At 33.9% G+C, this 26,565-nt stretch overlaps 1 protein-coding gene across 1 annotated transcript in view; it reads left to right on the forward strand.

Annotated features, from left to right (window-relative positions):
- GUCY1A2 (guanylate cyclase 1 soluble subunit alpha 2) overlaps positions 1-26,565 on the forward strand; it is a 271,043-nt gene that overhangs the window by 196,605 nt on the left and 47,873 nt on the right. The gene's annotated exons all lie outside the window — the stretch shown is intronic.

Genomic DNA, 26,565 nt, shown 5'->3' on the forward strand with positions numbered 1-26,565 from the left:
AGAACAAATGGAATATGGTCTAAAATAGTCAAAAGTGTGTGGAAATCAAAATACTATGGGGAAAAAAAGGAGCTAAAGGATTAGAACAAGTGGAAGAACTTGCTGTCAGTGACCAAGTCACCAAATCGAAGCAAGAATGATGGTCAGAATCAGGGTCTGAGAGATAATCCAAAAAACAAGAAAAAAAGAAGAGAGTCAATGGAGGACCTGGGGGACTTCCTGTGGGTAGCGTACAGGTGTTCCTCATGAATCCCTGCAATTTTTATGCGACAGAACTTGAATGTTGGAGCACAATAACTGAGGAAACTTAATGAAAAACGTACCTTCTGGGGGGTTTTCCTCTTTCTGCTGCTGATGGCCCCCTGCCATGTGGGATCTACATCTGCGAATGGATGAGGTCACGTGGCTGTAGTTTTGCCAAAACCTGATGGATCCCAGAAGTGTTTCTATGAATCTTTATAAAACAGAAATCTTGTGCTGGGAGAAGTAACCTTGAATTTAAGACAGCCCTTTTATAACAACTCACCATGAGTTAAACAAATAAAGGGATAAAAGCCTCAAAACGTTAATACATTTCTGCTTCTGGCATTATGGAAAATTAGATACCCTGAACGTTCCTTCTGATTAAAATTATTACAATGCAGTGTTAAATATTTTAAAAATATTTTTAAAGACTATTAAGCACAACACTACACTCATAGGAACGAGAGAAATTTGCCAATCACTTTATATGTGTAGATTGAACAAAATTTAAGTGGTGAATTTAAATTAAGTGCTCTGACATTAGCAGCAATAGTAGGAAACTAGGAAACACTATTTCCATTCTGGAGGAAGTCAGCTTTAACTTCATCCTCAAAGATTTTCCACAAATAAAGTGCTCTGGGAAATGAATAGCTAATATTTAAAAAGAAAAATATATATATATAAAACAAAAAACACACACAGGAAAACAAAGTACTATGGGTAAGAGACAGTAGAAATAGTAGATAGGAAAAACATAGCTGGAGTGTTACCAGATATCAAAATTTTCAGAATCAAAATGACAATGTTTAATACAAAGAAATAAAAGAGGAGCTTTAGAATATGAAGCAGAAATAGTAGATTTAAAAAAGAACCAGAGAATTTCTAAGCAATCAACATAATACTTTTTTTAAAAAAGCTCAGTGGATGAGTTTTAAAGCAGATTAGACATAGCTAAAGCAAAAATTAGTACACTGAAAGCTAGAACTGAAGAAATTACCTACAACTGAGTTCAGAGAATCAAAAATGGGAAAATACGAATAAGAGAATGTAAAACATAAAATATGTAGGCTACATAAAGGAAAGAGTGAGAGGATGTAATATACAGAGGGTGCCAAAAAAACGTATACACATTTTAAGAAAGGAAAAAAACTATTAAAATTGTAATACTCAATATATACCGATAACAAAAGATGAATACAAGTCACGTTTGACTTCTGCAGTTACAAGAGGTGCTCAAAGTGGTAATCATCAGCATAATTTTAATATAGTTTTTTTCCTTTCTTAAAATGTATAAACTTTTTTTTTTTTTTTGGCACTCTCTGTATGTTCAGTTGGGGTTCCAAATGAAGTTAATAGGGAGAATGTAAAATGGAAAAAAAAATGGAGCTATTAAAAGACATTGTTCAGTTCTGAGACACAGTAATCCAAAAGAATTCTATAAAAGATACAGAATCCATAACTAAACATATCTTAATGAGACTGCAGTACATGAGAGAAAAAGAGGACTTGATAAATGTCAAAGGTAACACTGATCAGTGGAGAAAGGATGAACTATTCAATAAATGGTTTGGGGACAATTGGTTATCCATGTAGAAAAAAATATTAAAATTTCATGAGTCTTTACATAAAGCAGTTCCAGGTGGTTTAAATGTGAAAAGCCATACTATAAAATTGTAAATTTATAATTAGGAATTTTTGACTTAGAGAAAAATTTTTTTTGTAAGCTAGTCAGGTCAAAAATTTTCAAATCATAAAGGGAAATATGTATAAATTTTACTATTTTAAAGATTAAAACCTTCCTGTTGCTATCAGAGAACACCTACAGAGAACACAAAGACAACTACAAAACAGGAGAATTTTTTGTAACACCTTTGACCAATAAAAGTATCTGTGTTAACCTCATCAGTCATCAGATTAATATATAGCGATAACACTATAATAAAGCATTCCCACCTACTACTTTGGCACAACTTTGAAAGTCTGACAGTGCCACTATTATTAAAATCTGGAGCAGAAGGAAATCTCACACAGCTGGTGGGGGTATAAATGGTACAATGTCCTTGGCATTAATGAGGGAAGTTGAATTTGTGCCTTTGCTACAACCCAGCAATCACTCTTCTAGAGATTTCCCCTAGGGAAGTGTGTAGCAGAAGTCAGCCCCAAGAGTATCCACTTCAAGTCAATACTTTCATAATAGCCTCAAATTGGAAATAACTGCAATATCCATTTAACAGAATGGATAAACTGTGATATATTTATGCCTTGGGATACCATACAGTTGGGAAAATGAATGACTTCAGCTATTGACATCAACATGGATGAATGTCATAAACACAATGTTGATCAAAAGAAGCCAGTCATAAAGGAATGTTGCCGTTTTATCTCATTTAATTAAATTTCATAACTCACAAAACTGAAAAAATATATATGCAATTTAGAAATACCTGCATTGATGGAAAAAGTTTAAAGGAAAGAAAGGGAATGATTAATACAAAATTCAAGATGGTGCTTAAATCCAAGGGAAAAAAAGATGATGGGAAAGAAGAGAATGCAATAGGGGAAGTGAACATAGGGGTTGTAGTGCAAAATTACTCATTTTATTCCTATTCTTTTGTGCTCACATGTGTGTTTATGTTTGACAGTTTTAAAAAGTATAAAGATACCCATCAGATGGGAAAATAGAAAATCAATGCGCATTAAAAAAATTTCTAGTTTAAGTCCCCTCAGGACATAATAATCGAGTTCCTCAAGTATATGAATGACGCTTCTACCACAGTTAGACAAAACAAACAAAAGGAATGCTGTCTCAAATCTGCTGCAAACTACAAGCATATACATTCCACATTTAATTTATATCAGTTCGTAAATTTTCAAGATTACCAGCTGGGCAGTGTTATTATTTGTTTTTCTATGTTGGATTTTCTTTTATAGGAGATACAATGTAGATATAATGTTTGCATTGATTCAGCATTGTCAAAACAAACTTACATTACCAAAGAACAAGACCAGGGAGTTCTGTTTCACAGTGTGCCCATCTGTATTTTCATTTGTTGGATATAGCATTAGCTCTGTTCTACGTATCAGAAAATCTTATTAGATCAGAAGAGGAAACGTCCATAAAGATTTAATAAGACTGCAGACAGAGAATTCAAAATAATAAACCACCTTAATAATTTTAGCTTCTTATTAATTTATATTACTTTCATGGTTTGGGATTGTTTTTTGGGATATTAACTTGATTTTGAAGTGGCTTCTACCTTGTTGCCATGGGAAGATTTCTAAACGTATTGAAAGAATCTTTCATTAAAAATGTTTGGGTGTTGCAGTAGAGTTGGTATGTGATCAGCTGATTGTTTACTTCAAATATTTAAGTTTTTAGGCTATTTAAAATTTAAGCTATTTGAGTTGCAATAATTGCTCAAAAGAAAACTTCCAAACCTCTCAAATTTTGAAAAGTAAATTGATAATTTTTATATGCCTTATAAATTTTTGAGGCACCTGTCATGATGGGAAATACTCTGTTTCCCCGAAAATAAGACCATGCCGGACAATCAGCTCTAATGCATCTTTTGGAGCAAAACTTAATATAAGACCCAGTATTATATTATATTATATTATATCATATTATAATCTTATAATAAGATCGGGTCTTATATTAATTTTTGCTCCAAAAGACACATTAGAGCTGATTGTCCCCTCTAGGTCTTATTTTCAGGGAAACACTGTAGGAACCTGAATTATCACATATAATTGCTTGCAAGTGATTGGTAATGTCCTTGAATCATTAACGGTAAAACTGATAGGGTTAATTTTTTTTAATTGAAAAAAACCCAGAGAATATAGCATTTCACTTCTTCAGTTTATAATACTCAAGCAAATTATTTTTCCAGAAGTACTCTAATGAAACTCAGAGGCTCGTTTAGACTGTATCTGCAAAACATACACAAATTTGGTCTACTTATGCAATAAATTCTGAAAATTCAGCCCAATGTGACTTTAATTAAGGCTGCTTTTAAAAATAGTGATTAAGAATTTTTTTGTACTTTATCAATACAATGTTTATTCTACTGGCTGAACATATATAGAAATGCCAGCATTATGCCTACTCCATTTTTCCCTCCCTAGGAGGAATCTGATTTTCTTAATATTTTAAACAATAGACAATGAAGAAGAGTAAGATCAAATTCATATTCTCTCCCTATTGTCTGAGTTAGCCATATGGTGATTTCACTAGGAAATTATAAAATTTCATACTGTTCATTAACTTGTGAACCTAATCTTATCAAAGTATTTTGAATAGAGTTTTTAGTGCTGAAAGACTAACTCATGCTAAGTTTAACCACTCGTTAATTAAAATAACAAAACATTTATTACTGTTTGTGCTTTATTCTTTTTTAAAAAGTGGTAAGGAAAGAGAAGCTGGTTGAGGACGGACTAGAGTATGTGATAGAAAAGCAAGGAGCATTTTCATGATTTAAAGCTTTTGAAGAAGACTGAGTTAGTGTGTCCAGATACCTAAGTTTTACTTCCGGATTTCAGTTTTTAAAAAATATTTTCATTGAATTTTATCACATAGGCATACAAATGCAAATTCCCTCTATTAGTTCAGAAAACAGAACATTTTACATAATGAGATAATTATAGCAAGATTGTGAAATAGAGTTTAAAAAACATGGTGTAATCATGCTGTAATACTAACATGTTTAGCAATCTCCATTGCAAATCAGGGAAATGCTATGAATTTCTTCTAACTGCCTCGTTCAAAGGCAGGAATATTAATGTACAATTTACGTGTACTAATACATTAAATTCTAGCTCCTTAAGCTTCAATTAAGTCTTCTAATCACTTTACAGGATTTTCTGAGATTGTGAAATAAATATTTCAATTAATGTTAAAATAGTTGTTATTTACAAAGGAAACCTGTTTTTGTTTTAATATTTGAAGAGATTTTCTCTTTACAACTATTGCAATATTTATTAACCTTGTGAGATTATAGCCCAAGATTGTATTTAGAAAAAAAAAACACTATTTGATAACTTGGATTAGTTCTCTGTGATTCTTTGTTAATTATTTCCTTATAAAATTCTAATTAGTACTTTTCACCATGAAGTATGTATACTTATTTGAAACGCTCTATCTGTAAAATCTGTATCTAAGGAAATAAACCTAAGTGGTCAGAAAGAACTACATAGGTATTATATGAACTCACTATTAAGATACTGAGCCCAGTTATCCTTGCTTCTCATGTTTATCCAATAAACAGATTTTAATTTACTTTTAATATCCTAGATGATGCACATAGTGGCAGTTTTAGTAAACCATTGTTTTACTGTAGCAGTAATATACAAAACACCATATAATAATACTGGGAAAAATTGATGGCTAAATATGTTTTCTAATAGATCTATTTTAATAATGAATTTATTTGGTACTAGAAATGTATTTATGGTTTTTTTTAAAAAAATGTTTAAAGTGTTTTTTCACTGATACTTTACTAGTAGATAAGATTACAACAGATTCTCTTTTGTGTTTTGCTTCTGTTTAATTATCAGAGCTTAAGTCTATATATTCTCTTGAAATCAGTCTTTTAACTCACTGATACTCCCCTCAATTGGTTATAAAAATCATCTGTTCAGCCCATCCATTTAATACTTAGTGTTGCTCATAGCAGTTTCTACTTTTTAAGTTTCCATTTATCTGATAAATTTTTATATTGTTTTTATTTCCTTAAATATACCAGGCATAATTAAACTATTTGTGATAAATTCGTTCTCTAGAGTCCCTGTGGTCTATTACATTGTTTATTCTTTCACTTACTTTTTAGTCATGTTATTTGTCTCCTGTGTGCTTAATTATTTTTTTGTTTGAGTGCTAAAAATTATATATATATATATATATATATATATATATATATACACACACACACACACACATATATATATATTATAGAAATAATTTGAAACGCAGAATTCTCCTATGGGGAAATTTTGTATGTGCTTCTGGCAGGAAAGGATTGCTAGGAGCTCTAGCCAGAAACCCTGGGTTTTGGTCTCTGTGAGGGTCAGTTTATGTCTGATTCATTTTATGTTGATGCTATTGCCCTTAACCTGTTGTGTTTCCTGGCAGGGTCTCATCTCAAACTATGGAGGGTTACTAAGTCCTCCCCCCTTGGCAATACTTGGACTCCAATTTTTGTCCCTGGAGTCCTGTCATGTCAGAAGACCTGCTCCTTTTCTTACCCTTTTGGTCATTTCTGAAGTCAGCAGATGCCCACCGTTGAAAAGCCCACCCTCCAATTTGTGCTCACCTCTCCTCATGTTCATCTTCCCTCATATCTTGCTACAGTACTTTTTCATTGCCTTGAGAGCTGACGTTCTGAGGGTTGTTCAAATTATATAATCTGCTCTTACTTGGAAATGGAAGTGCAAAGTGATGTATATTTTTTATGAGTTTTATCTTACTACTGAGTCATTCTCACTAATCTACATTTATGCCTATTTTCAACCCAAGTTACAGAAGAAATTATCTTTAAATAGAAAGGACAGAAACAGCTAACTGTATTTAAACTAGCTACTGCAGAATAACAATAAATAATGTATTGAAGCAGTTAAAGGTATGCCAGGTAGTCACTGTTCCAAGTGCTTTCTACGTATTCAACTCTTTTGAGTCTCACAATAATGCCATAAGGGAAGTATTGCCGTCATTTTCATTTTACAGGTGAAGAAAAGAAGAATAAAATAATAGTTAGCCAGACCTAATTGCTACACTCTATAGACTTATTAAATAAAAGCATGTTAAATAAATTGCATATTGTCAGATTTTCCTATTGCTTTTAGTCTTTCATTATCTAGTAAATTGGACTTTTCATGGCTTTAGGCTTCAAGAATATTTAAATTTATACTAGATGTTCTCTTAAGAATGGAAATAAATAGTCTATTTTAGAGACATCCCATCAGAAATGATTTATTTTTTAATTAGAAAATAAGAGAGAGAGGTTCAGCTTTGTGTGGAGTGCGGGAATAGGTATTATTCCATCACTGTTCTGACAATATGACCAGCCAGAATGAGTTGGGGGCTTCCACTATCCATGTTATGCCATTGTTCTTTCTCTGTTTATTTTCCCTTTGTTTCTTTTTTTTATTGTGGATTGTAATGCAGAAGCTACATATTTGAAATGTTACATTTAATTTTTTATAAGATAGTCTTTGAATTTAAATATTTTGTCTTATATTCTAATTAATTGTTTTTATGTACTGAACAAAACATTTGCTTTAATCATAGAGTTACACTTCTGGCGTGATGCTGTATGTAGTGCTGAGCTTTACTAGCAGAGCACCCTTAATGCCTTATAATTCCTCTGCAAACTGTCAGCATAATGATTTAAACACAGTATTACATGTGTAACGTGGATGTGAATGAGATAGAATTCCATTGCTAGTTTACTTTAGCTTTTCTCTTTAATCATGACTGATTCTAGGATAATATAGTCACAGACTTTTATTCATATTTTCAGTCTATGAAAAAATAGTTTGTCAGGAACACATTTCTAAAAGTCCTGATCTTGCGGAAGAATTTTATTGTATTTGTCAAACATGTTTTTTGTCAAGCAGTTCTTTTGTGAAGGTATTTGCATATTTTTGCTACAAGAAAAGTTAGTGATAATAATAAGTTAGTAAAAGGAAAAACAAAACCAAGCAATGGGGGGGAAAGCTAAATTGATTTGCATGAAACTATGCATGTAAAATACAAAATTGCTCAATTTGACTTTGTGCAGTGATCTTCTCACGTCCACATTTTCAGGAGAGAAATGCATTCTTTAGTGGAGACAAGGTTTAAGTATTTTATACTCGTAAAGTTCTCTGTTAAGTAATGTCCTTATGGGGTAAATACTGCTAAAGAGGTTAAAGTCTATTTCATTTATTTTAGCCCTTCTCCAGAGAGTGTCTCTCCCAGGAATATTTGTACAGTGTCCTAACAAAAGGCTAATAATTATATTAATAAAGGCATTCATTTTTATTTGATTCTTGTGTAGTGTGCTTTAGAAGTATGAAGCCTCTAAGCAGATAGGTAGCTCATGTTTTTACCTACCTGAGTTTTATGTAAAGAATAAGAATCTCTGCCTGCTAATTCTCACTCCTAAAGAGACATTAAGATATGATTTCATCAGCCCATTTTGGGGGTAGTTTAGTCCATTACCTTTTGGAATATGGTCTCTATTTCTGGCATAACTGAACAAGAGAGCTTTTATCTTTTAGTGCCAGTTTAACTTAATCTCTTTTATGGCTAATTGTCACATACACATATGCCAACATTAGCATCTTGAATCTGGCAATACCAAAAATGATGCAAAAATAGCAAGATAGAATAACGTGTAAGATAGTAATGGGCTATCTGCCTGCTAACCACACTGTTAGGTTTTATACCTTTGTTTGTTATTCTGCCTCAAAATCTCACATAGGTCCAAATAAAAGTTTAACAATTATTTCGAAGTAACTGTATTCATTTTCTGAAATTATTAAAAATAAAGTGACCCCTGAAAATTAGCACCCAGAAGAAATCACCTGTAATCTACCAACCAACCATAACAACAGTGCACATTTTGTTGTATATTCTTAAAGGCTTTTTACTCTGAATATACAAACACATAGAAATAGAGTATGCCAATTTGAAAAATAAATCCTTTAAAAATTGAATGGACTTTATTCAGTTAAGTGAGATTATAACACATAATACGTGCTCCCTAAATATGCAGGAGAGACTTGGTGAGCCCTAGGAACCATCTTTCCTTGTTATTAATTCACTTTGATTTCCTATTTACCTGTTCATACAGTTGAATTTTCAAGTAATTGAAAGGCAACTCTTTAATCAGCTGAGTTGCAAATATGGTGTGAACACTTCACTGTCACAAGTGCTTTTAAAAAGCTGTTAAGCTTTGTGTTAATGTTATGTCAGGCATATGGTAATTGCCTGGGTCAGCACTATAATATTCGTTATTTGGAATGTGGTTTCCTAGCAACTCTTGCTTTTTCCTAGTGGCTGAATTGATTTCTGCACATTTGTAATGCTTCCTACTGCATCAGAAATTGTCACCTTGTGCGCAAATGTTACAAGATCAAATTTACGTGTCGATTCAATTCTAAGGAAATATTCTGCTTTATCACTTGTTTTTCATGTGTTTGTTCAAAGGTTAAACCACCCATAAAATATAAATTTTGTAAAACTTCATTAATTTAGACCTCACGCTTTGGGGACATACGGTAATTTTGACAATAATGTGCGAAATACATGCAAATAGTTCCTGGTAGTAAGTAGACCTGTTGAAGTTGAAGAAACAGTTATTTAAATGGTCAAAAGATCATGCATGTTGTAGGAACATAGGCCTGGGCTGAATATTCCAGAAGGCAAAAGGCTTGTACTTCGGAGGCAGTTTGTTGTTTCAACTCAGAGGAAACCTGATTCTGCATGATCCTGGCTGGAGCCTTGCTAGGAGTGACTTTACTCATTTGCTCAACAAATGTTTTTTGAATACTTGCCATTTTCTAGACAGTGGGTTAGGCACTGGGGCTGGAAGGGTAAGCAAACAGAATTTGGCCCTGGCCCTCCCAGAAATTACGTTCTGTGGAACCAACACCTATAAATGACTGACTTGGTTAACAAGTGGAAAAAGACACTTGGATTTCTCTCAATAACGTTTCCATCTTAATACTGACAGATTTTTATTAGGTTTTTGCAAAGATTTGGCAGATTTTACATTCTTCTTACAAAGAATATTTAAGATGCTTTTACCTGACATCAAATCATACTACAAGGTTATAGAAATCAATACATCATGGTACAGCCATAAAAACAGACACATAGATCAATGGAACAGAATAGAGACCCTAGAAATAAATCCATAGCTATATGGTCATTTAATCTATGACAATGGAAACAAGAATTTACACAGGAGTAAAAACAGCCTATTCAATAAATGGTGCTAGGAAAACTGGACAGACACATGCAAAAAAATGAAGCTGGTCCACCTCCTTATGCCATATATAAGAATAAATTCAAAATGGATTAAAGACTTAAATGAAAGATCTGAAACCATAAAACTCCTAGAAGAAAATATAGGAAGTCTTAAGTTGGTGCAAAAGTAATTGCGGTTTCAAAGGTTAAAAATAATTGCAAAAACTGCAATTTTTGCACCAACCAAATAAATTTGCAGACATTATATTTAGTAATATATTTCCTGATATATCCCCTTGGGCAATGGAAGTAAAAGAAAAAATAAATATATGGATTACATCAAACCAGAAGTTTTTTCACAGCAAAAGAAACCATCAATAAAACAAGTCATCTTACTGAATAGGAGAAGATATTTGTCAATGATACATATGATAAGGGGTTAATATCCAAAATTTATAAAAAACTCGTGCAACTCAACACAAAAAAAATAAAATAAAAATAAATAAATAAATAAATAAATAAATAAATAAAAACCCAATTAAAAAATGGGCAGAGGACATGAAGAGACATTTTTTTAAAGAGGACATATAGATGACCAACAGACATATGAAAAAAATGCTCAACCTCACTAGTCATTAGAGAAAGCCAAATAAAAACCACAATGAGATACCACCTCACTTCTATCAGGATGGCTGTCATCAATAAATCAACAAACAACAAGTATTGGCGAGGATGTGGAGAAAAGGGAAACTTGGTGCACTGTTGGTGGGATTGCAGACTGGTGCAGCCACTATGGAAATCAGTATGGAGGTATCTCAAAAAACTGGAAATGGAATACCTTATGACCCAGCAATTCCATTCTTAGGTATCTATCCAGAGAAATCCAAAACGCTAACTCGAAAAAATTTATGCACCTGTATGTTTATTGCAGCACTATACACAATAGCCGAGACATGGAAACAACTGAAATGCCCATCCGTAGATGACTGGATTAAGAAACTGTGGTACATTTATATAATGGAGTATTACTCAGCCATAAAGAAGAATGAAATCTTAACCATTTGCAATGATATGGATGGACCTAGAGAACATTATGCTAAGTGAAATAAGTCAGATGGAGAAAGACAAATACCACATGTTGATCTCACTTAAATGTGGAATCTAAAGAACAGAATAAATGAGCAAACTAAACATAAATAGTCACAGAGATATAGAGAAAAAAACTGAGGATTGCTAGATGGGAGGGAGATGGGGATGAGGGAGAAGGTGAGGGGATTAGAAAGCACAAATTGGTAGTGACAGTATTGCCGGGGGTATGAAAGACAGTTTGGGGAATATAATGAAAATGTAAAGATTTTGTAGGGTGTCAGATGGGTACTTGTCTTATTAGGGAGACCACTTCATGGACAGTGTAGATGCCTGACCACTGTGCTGTACAACTGAAGCTGAAGATGAATAATATTGAATGTCAACTATAATTTAATATATAGTCACAGGATGTGGAGTACAGCATAAGGAATAGAGTTAATGGAATTGTAATAACTATATATGATGTCAGAGGGGTAGTGGATTGGGGGAGGGGAGTTATCACTTTGGGAGGGGTGTAAATGTCTAACTATTACATTGTTTTGCACACTTGAAACTAATTATAAAAAAGAATATTTAAGACGTTTTACATTCAGACCTATGTTATTTTGGTGTCTTTGTAGATTTTATATACAACTGCACTTGTACAAGTGGAGTTGAAAGACATTGGTGGTTGGTTTGATAGTTTATATATCATCTCATTTAATCTACACCACAACCCTATAAGGTCACATATGCAGTTTTTATATATTTTATAGTTCAAAAAGTAAGACATGAAAGGGTTAAAGAATATATGTAAGATCATGGGGAAAATAATATATAGTACATGTTCTCTAGTCATATTTATTCCAGGTGTTTTATACACTTTATCTCTTTTAATCTTGTTCCCCAAAACCCTGAAAAGTGAGTTTTATTATTATTGTACATTTGAAAAATTTGAGATTCAGAAAGTTTACATAATTTGACCAAGAATATGCAGCTAAACAATTGCAGAATTAAATTTGAACATGGGTGTATCTGCTTGAAAAAAATACTTTGATCTTTCCTTTACCAGACTGGTCAATACCTCACCAGAATGCCCAGAGTAGAATTGTTACCTGAATACTTTAACAAGAGTTTCTTCTCATGAGTGTTTATTATGTGCCAGGCATTATGCTAAGCTAGAGTGTGTGCAGACTTGTTCTCTCTCTCTTCTCTCTCTCTCTCTCTCTCTCTCTCTCTCTCTCTCTCTCTCTCTGTCTCTCTCTCGCTTTCTGTCTCTCTCTCTCACACACACACACACGTAGTTGATTTATTTACATTTATATGTGTGTTAAGCATATTTTAATATACCCTATATATACTATGTTTTTTCCTATACCTACATACCTATGATAACATTTTATTTATAAATCAGGCAATTTCATTGATAGAAAATTTGTTCTTACCATAGATCTTAGCAACCTCAGTATATGATTTTTTTCTGTATTAAGTAAAGAACTTTCACCTTTCACTTAAGGGAGCACTTTAAGTCTTCTCTTTGACATATCCGAACTGTCAGCATCATTACTCTTGTGCTTTGGGGCCATTTTAAGTAATATAAGGGTTACTTGGACACAAGCACTGCAATACATCTACAGTCAATCTGATAACCCACGTGGCTAGTAAGTAACTAATGGGTGGGGAGCGTCCACAGTGTGGAGACACTGGACAAACAGATCATACATGTCCTAAGTGGTTCAGAGTGGGATGTCGTTAGATTTCATCATGCTAATCAGAACAATTAAGTTTAAAACTTACAAATTGTTTATTTCTGGAATTTTCCATTTAATATTTTCGGTTGACTTATTGTCAAATAAGAGTAAATAGGTAAATAACGACTAAGAGTAGATTCAGAATTGGCATTTAAATCTGTTTGACTTCAAAGTCCATGTTCTTAACCATTAACCTACACTGCCTTCCACAGTATAATTGCAACATATAATTTCTAAACATGTGACTAAGTGAATAACTTTAATTTTCCTTGAAAAAAATTATTGCTTTTCTCTCTTCCTTAGGAAAGAAATGTTCAGATGTAATAGCAATGCAATGACTTGATGGCATTCTAATTTGAGGAAAACTCTACTGACTGTACCTGTATTTGGAGATGTTGAAATAATGAGGATAATTAGGTCTGCATTTAATGTTAGGAGCCAAAAATTGGTAGTTTGATTAAATTTCAAAATCTCTGAAGGAAAAATTAAGTTGGGAATAATATTGAAATATAAACTTCTGTAATATTAGTTTTTTATAAAAAAGTACAAGATAGGATCTCCTCTTTGTGGCAATAAGCCAACACCACGAAACAGAGATTTAAAACCAGAACAGAGAATTCAAAAGAAATGTTGCTCTTTAGGACATATTATTTTCCAGATTGTATCAGTTGATCCCTTTGTATATTGAGTTATCCAAGATTACTTTTATATTTACAGTAACCAAAGCACTGATTGAAAGTGAAAAATACAGTAAAATGGTTTGATCACTCAGCCAGCAAGCATTTACTGAATTACTCTCATGTGCAAAGCTACCTAATTGAGTTGCAGAGGAACTGCAGGAGTGCCAAATGCTAATCTGCTTTTTCCTTAGCTCTCATTAAGCCAAAATTCTCTCTACACAATACCAAAACATCTGGTCACTTAAATCCATTCAGTGAGAAATTCAATCAGCCACCCAGATTTTCAGACTCCAGGATTTTATTCAACTTGTTTGCCTTAATTATTAGTTTATCTGAAAGCTATGTCAAGTACTCAGTCGCCTGTGTTTGGCTATTTCAACATCCTTGGCATCTTACCTAAGAAAAGGTAGACATGGAAGAGGGAAAACACAAGGTTCATGTTTCCTGAGACTTCAGCCAATTGTCTCCACAGATCTGTTTATGTTTTCTGCTTCCTATTCTGTTTACCTTCCTTGCTGAGTTTGTTTCCCCCATCCTTAACCCAGCCCACATGTCAGCCCCACTCAGGTTCCCTTTCTCTCCCAATTTCATAAAAGTGCTTGTCATTTTTCTATGGGTTACCCAAGAGTTACTTACTCAAATAATATTTTTATGTATAATGCAGAGAAAACTGTAGATACTGGTTAATTGAGGAGAAGGGCCTTTTTTAACCTTGAAGTTTTATATACGTTTAATTTTTCCAAATATGGGCATGAATTATTTTATGTATTCATTTTTAGTATTAATGGGAATTATGCCGGTAGTGCCATCATGGACTTTTTTTTTCTTTCCTTCTTTACAGGTATCTATACTTTAACAAACTCATAAATCTAATTTTAAAATGAAGTAAACACAGGCTCTCACCTATGTATTCAAATCATAAGGAATAATCAGCAAACTGCCTAAAACTGAACAGGGTAAAATGTTTCTTGGCTAAAAATTGGTGGAAGAATAAACATTTTTGACACAATTGTGCTGAAAAGCATTTGGCCAAGAAAATTAGGGCTGATAGAAATAATGGTCACAAGAGAAAACTATACTGACAGAAATTAATATAAGCAAATTTCTGATTAATGAGTCATAAATCACCACTATAAAATTTAAATGGGAAAGAATTGATGCCAATTAAAATATTTTCAGAGGAGCACAACTGGAAATGTAACATATTAGAAATATTTTAATTGCATTATGTAGGAAAAATAAATCAAGAAATTAAATTTACTTAATGGCATTTAGTCCAAAAAAATTTCTTAATGATCATTCTTCAGCATTGGTAAATTTAAGCATTCAAACTTTGTATTCCTTTGCTGGGGTCCAAATGTCTCAACTATAACTGTTTTATTAGATAAAAATAATTATTTGATGTTCTAGACATGCATGCTCAATAAATTAAATTTTCCCAAATAAACAGAATTGTATTCCATTGTTATAACATTGATAGTTATTACAAGGTCTGACAATTAAGTTCGCGTTCTTGCCACCGTGTACTAACATTGGCAGCACTGTACAAACAGCTCAGTAAGGTTTCATAACCTTGGTATATCAGTGTCTCACAGCTGTTTTTGTGTCGACGTGTGGTGGTGTCTTCCTGAGTGACATTCATTATTGTTGTTGCGTGTTTTTTGTGTCCTGTCGCGGGAATGAGATTGAATTAGAACATCGAACAAACATTAAATTTCTTGTTAAACTTGGCAAGAATGCAAGTGAAATTAGGGACACATTAGTCCAAGTTTATGGTGATAATGCCATGAAGAAAACTGTAGTATACAAATGGATTAAACGTTTTTCTGAGGGGAGAGAACGCGTCACTGATGAAGAGAGGTCAAGGGGCCAGTAATGAGCTGAACTGGCAAAAACAGTGCAAAAATTCATTGAATTGTGTGTCAAAATCGTGGGCTGACTGTAAGAAGCATAGCAGACCAAGTAAACATCAATAGAGAAACAGGAAAATCTTAACTGAAAATCTTGGCATGAGAAAGGTGTGTGCAAAAATGGTTCCGAAGGAGCTCACCAATGAACAAAAGTAAAGGAGAGTCGACGTTTGCGAAGATCTTTTGGAGAGGCAAGAAGATGTGTTGGGCCATATTATCACTGGTCATGAAACATGGGTGTACCAATACGACCTTGAAACAAAGCGTCAAAATGCACAATAGAAGCCAATTCTCCACAACCCAAAAGTTCTGTCAATCCAAATCAAGAGTCAAAACGATGTTGCTAACCTTTTTTGATATCAGAGGGATTATTCATAATGAATTTGTACCAACTGGACAAACAGTTAACCAAGTTTACTATTTGGAAGTGCTGAAAAGGCAGCATGAAAAAGACGAAAATGACCTGAACTTTTCACCAACAATTCATGGCTCTTGCATCATGACAATGCACCAGCTCACATGGCACTGTCTGTGAGGGAGCTTTTAGCCAGTAAATAACTAACCCTCCCTACTCACTTGATCTGGCCCCTGGTGACTTTTTTCTTTACCCGAAAATAAAGGAAATATTGAAAGGAAGACATTTTGATGACATTCAGGACATCGAGGGTAATAAGATGGCAGCTCTGATGTCCACTCCAGAAAAAGAGCTTCAAAATTCTTTTGGAGGGTGGACTAGGTGCTGGTATCAGTGCATAGCTTGTCAAGGGGAGTATTTGGAAGGTGACTGTAGTGATATTTAGCAATGAGGTATGTAGCTTTTTTTCTAGGTTGAGTTCTCGAATTTAATTGTCGGACCTCGTATATCATTGTATTATGTAGTTTCTTCTCTTTGATCCTTTGCTGTACAAGTCAATATTCTTTTACATTTTCAAATTTTTTGCCGTGTAATTTACCTAGTGTACAAGTATGTACACTGAATTCTGGTGTTTATATAAATTTATAGTAATCTCCTTTTCTCTTATTCTCTCATGTTTCTCTTTTTCTAAATTTTCATATTCAGAATCACATCCTTTTGAAAAATAGTGTGTTGCATGCTCATATTTGACCTTTACCATTCAAGATAGAAATTAGCAATTTTGCTACCGAAAGTATAATGAAATAAAGTGGACTGCTTTATTATGCCAGTATTGAAAGTATATATTATGAGGTTATGATACGTTGTGATGTCTTACTCTATGCAATGGCACATCCTATGCTATACCGGTCAGTTTTCACTATTTAGCTCTGTTATAGCAAGTTGTATCCAAACATTGTTGTCCACAATTTTTGTTTTCTTTATCTTTCTGTTTTAACTTTAGTTTGTGAGAATGCTTATCTTACTATTTAAATGGCATGCCCCAAGGAAGCAAGAGTCATACCATATTTTTAAAATAGAAACTCTATCAGAAGTTTGAGTGTAATATATCAGTCATAAACAATTATGTAAAGCTTCCCTTTTAACTTTGGAGCTTCAAGGGTTGTTTATGCTTTCAAATATTTGCTCCAAAATGACTAATCCTTATTTTAAGTTGAAAAAGTTATTAGTGTGTTCAAATAGATTGGTACTTTTATTTGACAAATGATCACAGGATAATGTGTTTTCATCCAGTTTGATGGCATTGTTTAGACGGCCAATTAATGCCAGATTCTAGAGCCAAATGTATTTGTCTGAAGACTCCAGATGTTCTCTGATTTGCTGCTGCTGTCTGATAAAGCAGTACAATTATAATGTAAAATTAAGCTTTTGGCTTTACTGAACTTGCGCTGAAATGCCCTTCTGTTTTTCTTTTTCTTTTCTTATAGTCTACTTTAGCCAGAACTAACCAGAAATAAATTACAAAAGGGTAATTATATAAGAGCTTAGGAAATACAGTTATGAATAATTAACAATTGGTAATTGTGAGATTTTAAAAGAAAACTTGGAGGACAACTCTGTCATTCCACATGCAATAAAACAGGTGTAAAATAATGTGTAACTATAATGGTTAGCAATGCAATATCAACATTTGAAATTTACTAAGAAGCTACTGAAGAAGATAAGGCCAACCAGAAGGAGAAATAATTTTGAAGTTGTTTCCTTCCCCCCCCTTCCCCAGCAACTGTTCATTGTGATAGCAGAATCATCATTTGAAAGGGGGTTTTCGAGGTTGTTAAATGAAAGAAGTAGCAAACATTGCACAAATCTGTGGCAGAAGCTCCAATTATTTTGACTTCTTGAGTATCATTTCTCTGTTAACAGAGTATTACTATTTTTACTGTTCCCTTTTAATTATTTTAAAAACTATTAATTATTTTTCCCAGTTCCTGAGTTGTCCTGCTGCTAGAGCCTCTCATGATGATTTTGGGACAACTATTCACTAGAACTTGGTCAAGGTTAAGATGTAGATTTATTCGTGTATCCTTCAGCATTTCCTATTGGTTAGCTGGGTCGATTGTTAGGTTGCAATGGGAAAACAACAAAATATTAATGAGTACCCTTTTGCATCCCCATGGCTTTTTGATCTCATCTCTAACAACATATTTCTTTTTGAAAATAATAGAGTGTAGTGATGCTTTATCAGGTTCTAAACATTTTTCATTATTTCTAATATTTGTTGCCATCTTCAAATATGTCAAAGAAATTAGAGTAATTATTTTTGCACACTTTGCCCAAATATCAAGTTATACATGCTATTAACCTATTAAGAAGCTATCCTAAGGAAAAATGATGACAATTATAAAAAATGTATGCTCACATAAGTGATAGTTGATGTCAGCATGTTGTTACAACCCAATTCAGAAATTCACACGTAGCAATGCCTCAGAACTCATCATAGCTTAGAACTCTTGCAACTCTAGAATTTCAGCTCTGTATGTCCTTCCCTAATCACAAGCTCTTGTTCTTCTGCCATTTATTTCCTTCTCTACCATTTCCACTAGTCACTGTGACCTCCAAGCCTTATCCATTCTTCGTTCCTGAGTTTATCTTTTGGCTATTGTGCCTTCTGTTTTAGTTTACTATGGCCTCCTAACAAAGTCCCACAAACTAGGTGGCTTAAGACAATGGAAATTTATTATCTCACAGATCTGGAGGCTAGCAGTGTTAGATCAAGGCATTGGCAGGGCCACGAAGTCCCTCTGAAGGCTCTAGAGGAGGAGCTGGTTCAGGTCTCTCTTCTAGCTTCTGGTACTTTTTTGACTGTGGCAGCCTAACTCCAGTCTTCATATGGCATTCTCCCTGCATGCATGTCTGTCTCTGTGTTCAAATTTCTCCTTTATATAGGGATACCAGTCATATTGAATTTGGGGTTCACCCTCCTCTTGCATGACCTCATCATAACCATTTTAATCTGTAGTGACATTATATCCAAATCAAGTTACATTCTGAGGTACTGGAGGTTAGGATTTCAACATATGAATTGGGTTGGGGCGGACACAGTCCAATCCATAATACTTTATCTACCCAGGATTCCATTGTCTCCTATCTCACTCAGCGCTTCCCCTAATAGCCCTCTAGTTTCACTTGTCTTTATCTTTCATCATATTGAACTATCTAAATATAAAATTATTGGTCTGGAATTAATGAGCATTATCGGAGAGAGGATGTAATCATGGTAATTAAATATGCATTAATAACGCATACCTTTGGAACTCAACTCGTCCCTAAATTTTCAGGGATGCCATTTTACTATCCCCTAGCTGTGACTGTTGCACGTATTTTTTATTGTCTTTAAGTTTGCTACTTTTATTCTCAACAAATTTTTTTCATAGTTAAAGGAAATGATAGAATATGTCAATATGAAAGATCTCAACTTTTCTTCCACACTCCTCTCCAACATTGTCCTTTCTTCAAATGTTTCTTTATTTGCCTCTTTTATCTCTCCCCCGTCAATTGGCCACCATGTGTCAATAAAATTTCCTCTCTTAATAACACAAAATTGTCATTTTCTTTGAAAGATGTCCCCTCTAGCTAGGCTGTATTCTGCTTTTCTGTTTAGACCAAACCAGAACAAAACCACTCTGTTGGCTTTCCATTGCCTATAACATAAGGATGACATCCTAACCAGTACCTTTAGTCTGTCCCCAAGCTACCTCTTCAAACCTACATCAAACTAAATAAATAATGTCCCACCATAATATTATGGCATTAAACATATCTGACTAATTGCTATTTGGTAAATTGCTGCCTCTTTACTTTATCCATGCTGTTATTGTTTTGTTTTGTTTGTTCTATTTGTCTTGTGTTGTTGTTTGTTTGTTTGTTTTCCTATTCTATTCATCCTTCTTTGCCCAGCTCAACTCCTATTACATCATCCCCAGGACTCCTGTTTGCTTTAATGACAATTATTTGCTTCTTTAGAAAATTCATAACTTTTGTCACACTTAACTGTGGATATTTAACATATCGATCTTGCAAGTACATTGTTAATGTATATTCCTGTTTATTATGAACTAGGCTGTAAGAACTTTCACCTGTAGGATTATGTCTTCTTTGTCTTTATACATTATAGTGCAAGCAATTTATTAATATTTGTTGAATTAGATTAAAACTGAAGCACTAATGCAGAGTATTAATTATGACAAATAGGGAAAATGATATCCTAGTATATATTTATTCATTCTTTATTAATTTTTTTCATACGATGCTTTTCCATCTGAAATATTTATCAAGACCCGACTATGTGCTTGATGGCCGATACACAGTCGGTGTAGAAAACTATAATTCACTGTACAATTTCATTGTGTAAATAAGCCCAGTATGATAGCATTTGGGGAACATGATATTGTCTTTATATTTTAAATGAAAAAGATAGAAGTTTATTTTTTAAAATAAATCAGAAAAGTCTGTGGGTGTCTCTATGAGTGTATTAATAACCATACTCAGGATCCTGGGTTGTAACATAGTACTAGTCACGTCAGTAGTCAGACCCCCTGGAAACCAGTCTTGTGTCAAGTCTCAGGAAGGGAGTCTCTGAGGGAATAGAGAAGTGATGTAATATAATGACTAGATGAGTGACATGAACTAAAGGAGAATAAAACTTCAAAGAGAGTCTTCCCAAACTGAGTTTAATTAAACCGATTAAATCCAATTCTACTGTGCATCCTTTACTACCTAAGCTGACAAGGCTCTAAAAATAAAGCATATTCTTCTCTGTGATATGTGTACATTTTAATGCCTTGAATCTAGAGGCTACTTCCAAAATTCATTGAAGTTACCAATTATTGAATAATTAGCCCTTTTACTCGTTAATTATTATTAGAATTGTCATTATCAAGCCTTTGCTGTGAAAAGTACACCATGCACCAATGGTTGGGCTATTCAAATATTTTGCATAGCAACATCTTCCTATTAGGATAATATCCATAAAGAGGAGACATGTGAATTAATATGCGGTGGCACATGGGGAGAATTAACCAGGCATCAACTTTTCATTTAAGTAACACTCACATGATTAAATTCATTCCAGATCTAAAAATGCTTCCTTAAATGTTAAAGTTTAACAGAATAGCTCATTTTATTTTATAGCTGTCAACTTGATTGACAAGTAGGATTTAACAAGTACATTTCCATTCTTATAATTCAGGGACACCTTGAAAATATTTCCCAAAAGAAAAAAAAAGAACTATATGGAGGAAAAAAATGAAAAAGGAAGCTGTCTTTCTGATTGAGAACATATTTAAGATAAAATACATCCACTATGGCACTAAACACACTAGACTCGAAAATGCCTCAGTTGTGGGGTGATTGGTATAAATAAAATATTTAATTCTTATTTATCAACCATGTATAGTGCTACATAGTTCAGTTCATTTCTAACAGTGTCATTCTGTATTTTTTATGTAATTTGAATCGGTATTGTGTTTTCTAATTGCAGCAATAGCTTATTCTTCATGTATAAGATTTTAGAATTTTAGATTATTGAAATATTCAGTATTTTATTACTGGTAGCTCTGGTGCTAGATGTTTACATGTGGCTATGCTATATTGGATATCTTCTAAGTAATGTAAATAGATGTGGTTTTCATCACCCACTTTCACAGAAGACTGATGTACATTTCTTTCTAAAGAACTGCAGTGTGGCACCTGTGTTCCATGTGGAATATTACTGTCTCATGTCCTTTTGTTATGGTGTAAGACAGACGGGAGCTTTAGTGCCGTATTTTTTTTTAATGAGATTTAATTAACATGCTATAAAATTCACTTGTTTTAAAGTGTGCAAGTCAGTGGTTTTCAGTATATTTAATTAGCACGTACAAAGTTGTTCAACCATCACTATTATCTAACTCCAGAACATTTTTCATCACCTCAAAAAGAAACACTACTCGTTAGCAGTGACTTTCCATTTTCCCTCCCTTTACCTAGCCTCTGAGAACAGCTAATCTTTCTGTCTCTGTGGATTTGCCTATCCTGGAAACTTCCTATAAATGGAATCATACAGTATGTGGCCTTTTGTGACTGGCTGGTTTCACTTAGCATAATGTTTTCAAGGTTCATTCATGTTGTAGCACATATCAATATTCCATTCATTTTTAGGGCTGAAAATAATATTCCATTGCATGTATATACCACATTTTGTTTATCCATTCATCAATTGATTGGCCTTTTGGTTTCCATTTTTTGGCTACTATAATTATTGCTGCTATGAAAATTCACGTTGAAGATGTTATGTGAACATGTGTTTTCAGTTCTCTTGGGTATATACCTAGGAATATGATTGCTGGCTTGTATGGTAACTCTATGTTTAACTTTTTGAGGAGCTGCCGAAATATACCCAAAGCAGCTACACCATTTTTCATTCTGACCAGCAATGTATGAGGATTCTAATATTTAAACATCCTCACCAACAGTTATTATTGTCCATCTTAAATACCATATTTTTAAAAAATCCATTTATAGCTTTCATGATATTTTTGCATATGGATTTTTAGAGTTCCTAAATTTATGTCATATATATTTCTGTTAGGGATTTTATTTTGTGGTTAAATATTTGTTCAATCCTTTTGGAATATAATGTCACTCTAAAATTGATACGACACTCAATCCCTTCTATAAATTAAAAAAAATATATTAAATTTGTTTGGGTAAGATTGGTTAATAATGTTGTATAAATTTCAGATGTACAACTTTATAATGTGACATCTGTATAGTCTATTGTATGCTCACCACTCAAAGGCTAGTCTCCTTCTGTCACCATGTATAAAAAATTTTGAAGAAAGCCATATTGTGCCTTATTTAAGACCAATAGTTGGTTCTATTAAGAGTGGCAGGTGGAATTGAGGAGTATATTTCATTACATAAGATACTGAACTTTCCCCACCTGCCATATAAGTAAGGGCAATCGGTTATGTAATTCCAATGTCTCAAGCTTCACTCTCCTACAATTATAAAAGTGGTTGAAGGAAACAACATCATTCCCAAACAAGCAAACAAACAAGCAAACAAACAAACAAATCTTCAGGCTACCTTTATTTTTTTATTTCTACTTATTAATGACAATTACAGGTAGCGTGAACTAGAATATTCCCATAGAAATTAAGCTGAATGATAAATATTTGTTGAATACTGCACACGGTCCTTTCAGACATTTAAGAAATATTTACAACTAGATGTCAGTGCAACTGTTAGAACTGTGTGTATTAATTGGAAACACAGCTATTCCAAAGCTAAATAAAAGATCTTTGTCAGAAAAGTTAATGCTAGTTGGATGCTAGAAATAGACAACGTCTAAGGAATCTCCAAACTTAATACTTGATAATTCTACGTTTAAATGTCAATATTATACCTGAGTTCCTTGACAGAAGAGTCTGAGATAAGGTCTTGGATGTAGGTAGATTTTCTGGCAGGTGATACAGGGTCAGGAATGAGGGTGGAGAGTGAGACAGAGAAAGAGGAAAGGACAATGTTAGGTTACATATTCCAGGTCACACTCCTGTGAGCAGTGTGCACTTGATTCTCCTGGGAGTTCGTCCTCGGAGGCATAGAGAATGCCTCTTAAATTCTCTGTCTAGGGAAAGGCAGGCTCTATCCTATACGGGCTGAAGGTTAATGCCTCTCCCTTCCAGGCTGTACTAACCCCAGAGCACTCTGCAGCATTCGAAAATCCCTAGAGTAAAAAGTAAAAACAAAACAAAGAAACAAAAACAGATGTGCTTACAGCAAGACGTTATCAATGCAGAGCGAGTCTAAGAGCTTATAGAACTGTCCGCTACAACTATGCTGAACTCAGAGGTGGGCCCAGGAGCTGCACAGTGGGAACCAGAAGGATAATAATAGGCATGGTGCATATAACATGACTTATTCCGCAGCATAAATAAAAACATGATATCCAAATACCACCTATAAGAATGGATTTCAAATATTTTTCTTATGAACAACAGTAAGGAAAACATTATATCATGGTTTTACTGGGCATACAGAGACAAAATTTTATGAAATAGTATTCACCCTTACTGTGTACAGAGCAATATGATGTTTTGTATTCTATACTGTGCTGTGTTATTCTGTTCTTTTTAATTCAAAAAAATGCTATTCATAAGACTCTAAATTAATTTCAAAACCCATAGTTTGGAAAAACACTGGTTGAAAAGATAATTAAACTAATTTACTAAGAAGTTAAAAGATAGCATATTAATATAATTAAAATACTGTGACCTGGAGTCATGTACAATGAAGTTTTTAGAAATAAAAATCATACTATCTGGGTCAGTTAAAAGAGAGTTGACTGAATTCTTAAGCAACCATGTTCCTTGGTTCAGAATTTCATTTGTCAGTGTTTGAGAATCTCTTAATGGGTGAAGAACATCTAGCTCCCTAAGAGCATGAACCGGATGAGAACAGAAAGGCTGGATAATTTCCCACTGTCCCAATTCATGTATATACAGTGAGGAGACTTAGTGTGTACATTCTGCATAGGTACACACATATACTTGTATATGCAACCAGCCGTATGCTGCTCTGTTGTTAGAGCTGGCTAGTATTATTTCAGGATCCTTTTGCATTTTATGTTTGTTTCAGGTTTTTTGTTTTGACAGTTGTCATTTTTAAGCTTCTTTTCTCCTTTCATAGAGAAAGAGCTTTTAGTCTCCTAAGAGCAGAGCTCTATTATTATAATCACCTTTTAGAAAAGAGAAAATTACCTGTAATTTTTATGTTCTGAAGGTGTATCATAATAATCCAACCACCCACCTTACCCTCAAAATCATTTTTTTTTTTAAGAAGCTACTTTATTCTTTTCTATTTGTTCATTTTCTTAGGAGGAAATGAGAGCTTAAGAATCTGGGAAATCCCACCACGCTTCTATGAGCTTTGGCTACCTCTTCCTACTGTCAACTATTGTGTTTAAACATATCACTGCCACAGGAATCCACAAGCAGTGCTGTTACAACACATTCTAAGAAAAGGGCACTGTTCAAGTTAAAGGGTAAATGAACAAGTAAGGGGATGGTAACCTTCATGTCAGCCATAATTTTTCCATAAGCTCCTTCACGTATAGGAATACCACCTTTGCTGGTGGAGACAACCCCTCCTGGGAGGCCCCACCCCCACCCAGCACTCCTGTAAATCTGTCTCATGTAATGTTACTTGGGTGTCAGATTAAATGAAAGTTTGGTGATGAAGTAACTTTGAGAAGTGCTGCCTCCAAGAGGATTCGCAAAGCACATTAGCATTTTAAAGATTCTGAAAAGTCTCAAGGTTAAGAAATTTGTTTAACTTTTTTAACCCAGTATTTCCCAAATATATGACTTCATAAAACATCTTTTGCTATCAGGAAAGACAGTGGTTATTTGCACAACTCAGTATGGAAAACAGGTTCTAACCAGAGTGCCCTTTCGTTTGTTGGGGGCCCTTAAGATTCCTTTCTCTATGATGCTTTTTTATCTTTCTAAGTTGCCTTGGGAAAATTCTAATCCCTTTGAAAAACAAACCTTTCTCTCCTGGATAATTTTGTTGTCTCACCATCGTCCACTTTAGTGATATTAGCTATAAACCACACATTCATGGCTATTTGTATATGCAAATAAAAATGTCACGATATTGATTGTTAATTCTTGTCCTTTGATTCACTTGGCATATCAGTGTGACTTTTCACGCTCCAGAGGAGTGAACTCCTCCCCTTTCTCACCTCCTTTCAGCAATTTTTTGGATCATTATTAAAGCTGACTGGAGTTGCTCGAGGAAAGGGAGAAAGAGAATACTGGTTATTCATGGTTATTGTCTTACTTCCCTGATTATAATCTTCATTGATTCATTCAAACATCATCTACTACATGCAAATATTCTGAGCCACTCTCAGAATAAACTGCATTTGCAGTTATGTCAGAGAATATGTAATGTTAATTATTTTATTCCTCACAGGAACCCTATAAAGTATGCCTTGATTTCCTCATTTTATAAATAAAATAGGCTCTGATAAATGAAGTGGCTTGCCTTCTGTCACATGGTAACATATGGCAGAGCCAGAAATCAAACCTAGGGCATTTTAGCATAAGTCTTCCCTCCGCTCCACTGTAACCTGCTGCTCCTCAATGTTGATCATCTCATGGGTGCCAGGCATTGATGTGCTCCCAGATTTCTGTGGCTTTCACTCATAACTTTTACTTTACCAAGCCTGTGCCTGAACATTCAGACAAAGAGAAAACACTTTTGTTTTTGAATCTTAGCAATGGAGTTAAAGATGGACCATGTGTTTCTCTAACAGATATTGATGACTATAAAAATAATCAAAAACATGCAAGCTTGAAAACAAAGGCCTTAATAAAAGGGATATATATTGAAGTTACATTAGATAATATACATATTTTCTGGACACAGAATATATCCCTATGACTGTCATTAATGCAGAACCACCGTAGGATTTGAGGGATGCTTGAAGAAATTATTGCGAGAGACAGAATGTGTTATCCAATGCAAGACGTCAAGTTGACCATCAGGAGCTGAGATTGCA

This window comes from Rhinolophus sinicus, linkage group LG06 (assembly GCF_036562045.2).
Source record: "Rhinolophus sinicus isolate RSC01 linkage group LG06, ASM3656204v1, whole genome shotgun sequence".
In the NCBI taxonomy this organism is placed as follows: Eukaryota; Metazoa; Chordata; class Mammalia; order Chiroptera; family Rhinolophidae; genus Rhinolophus; species Rhinolophus sinicus.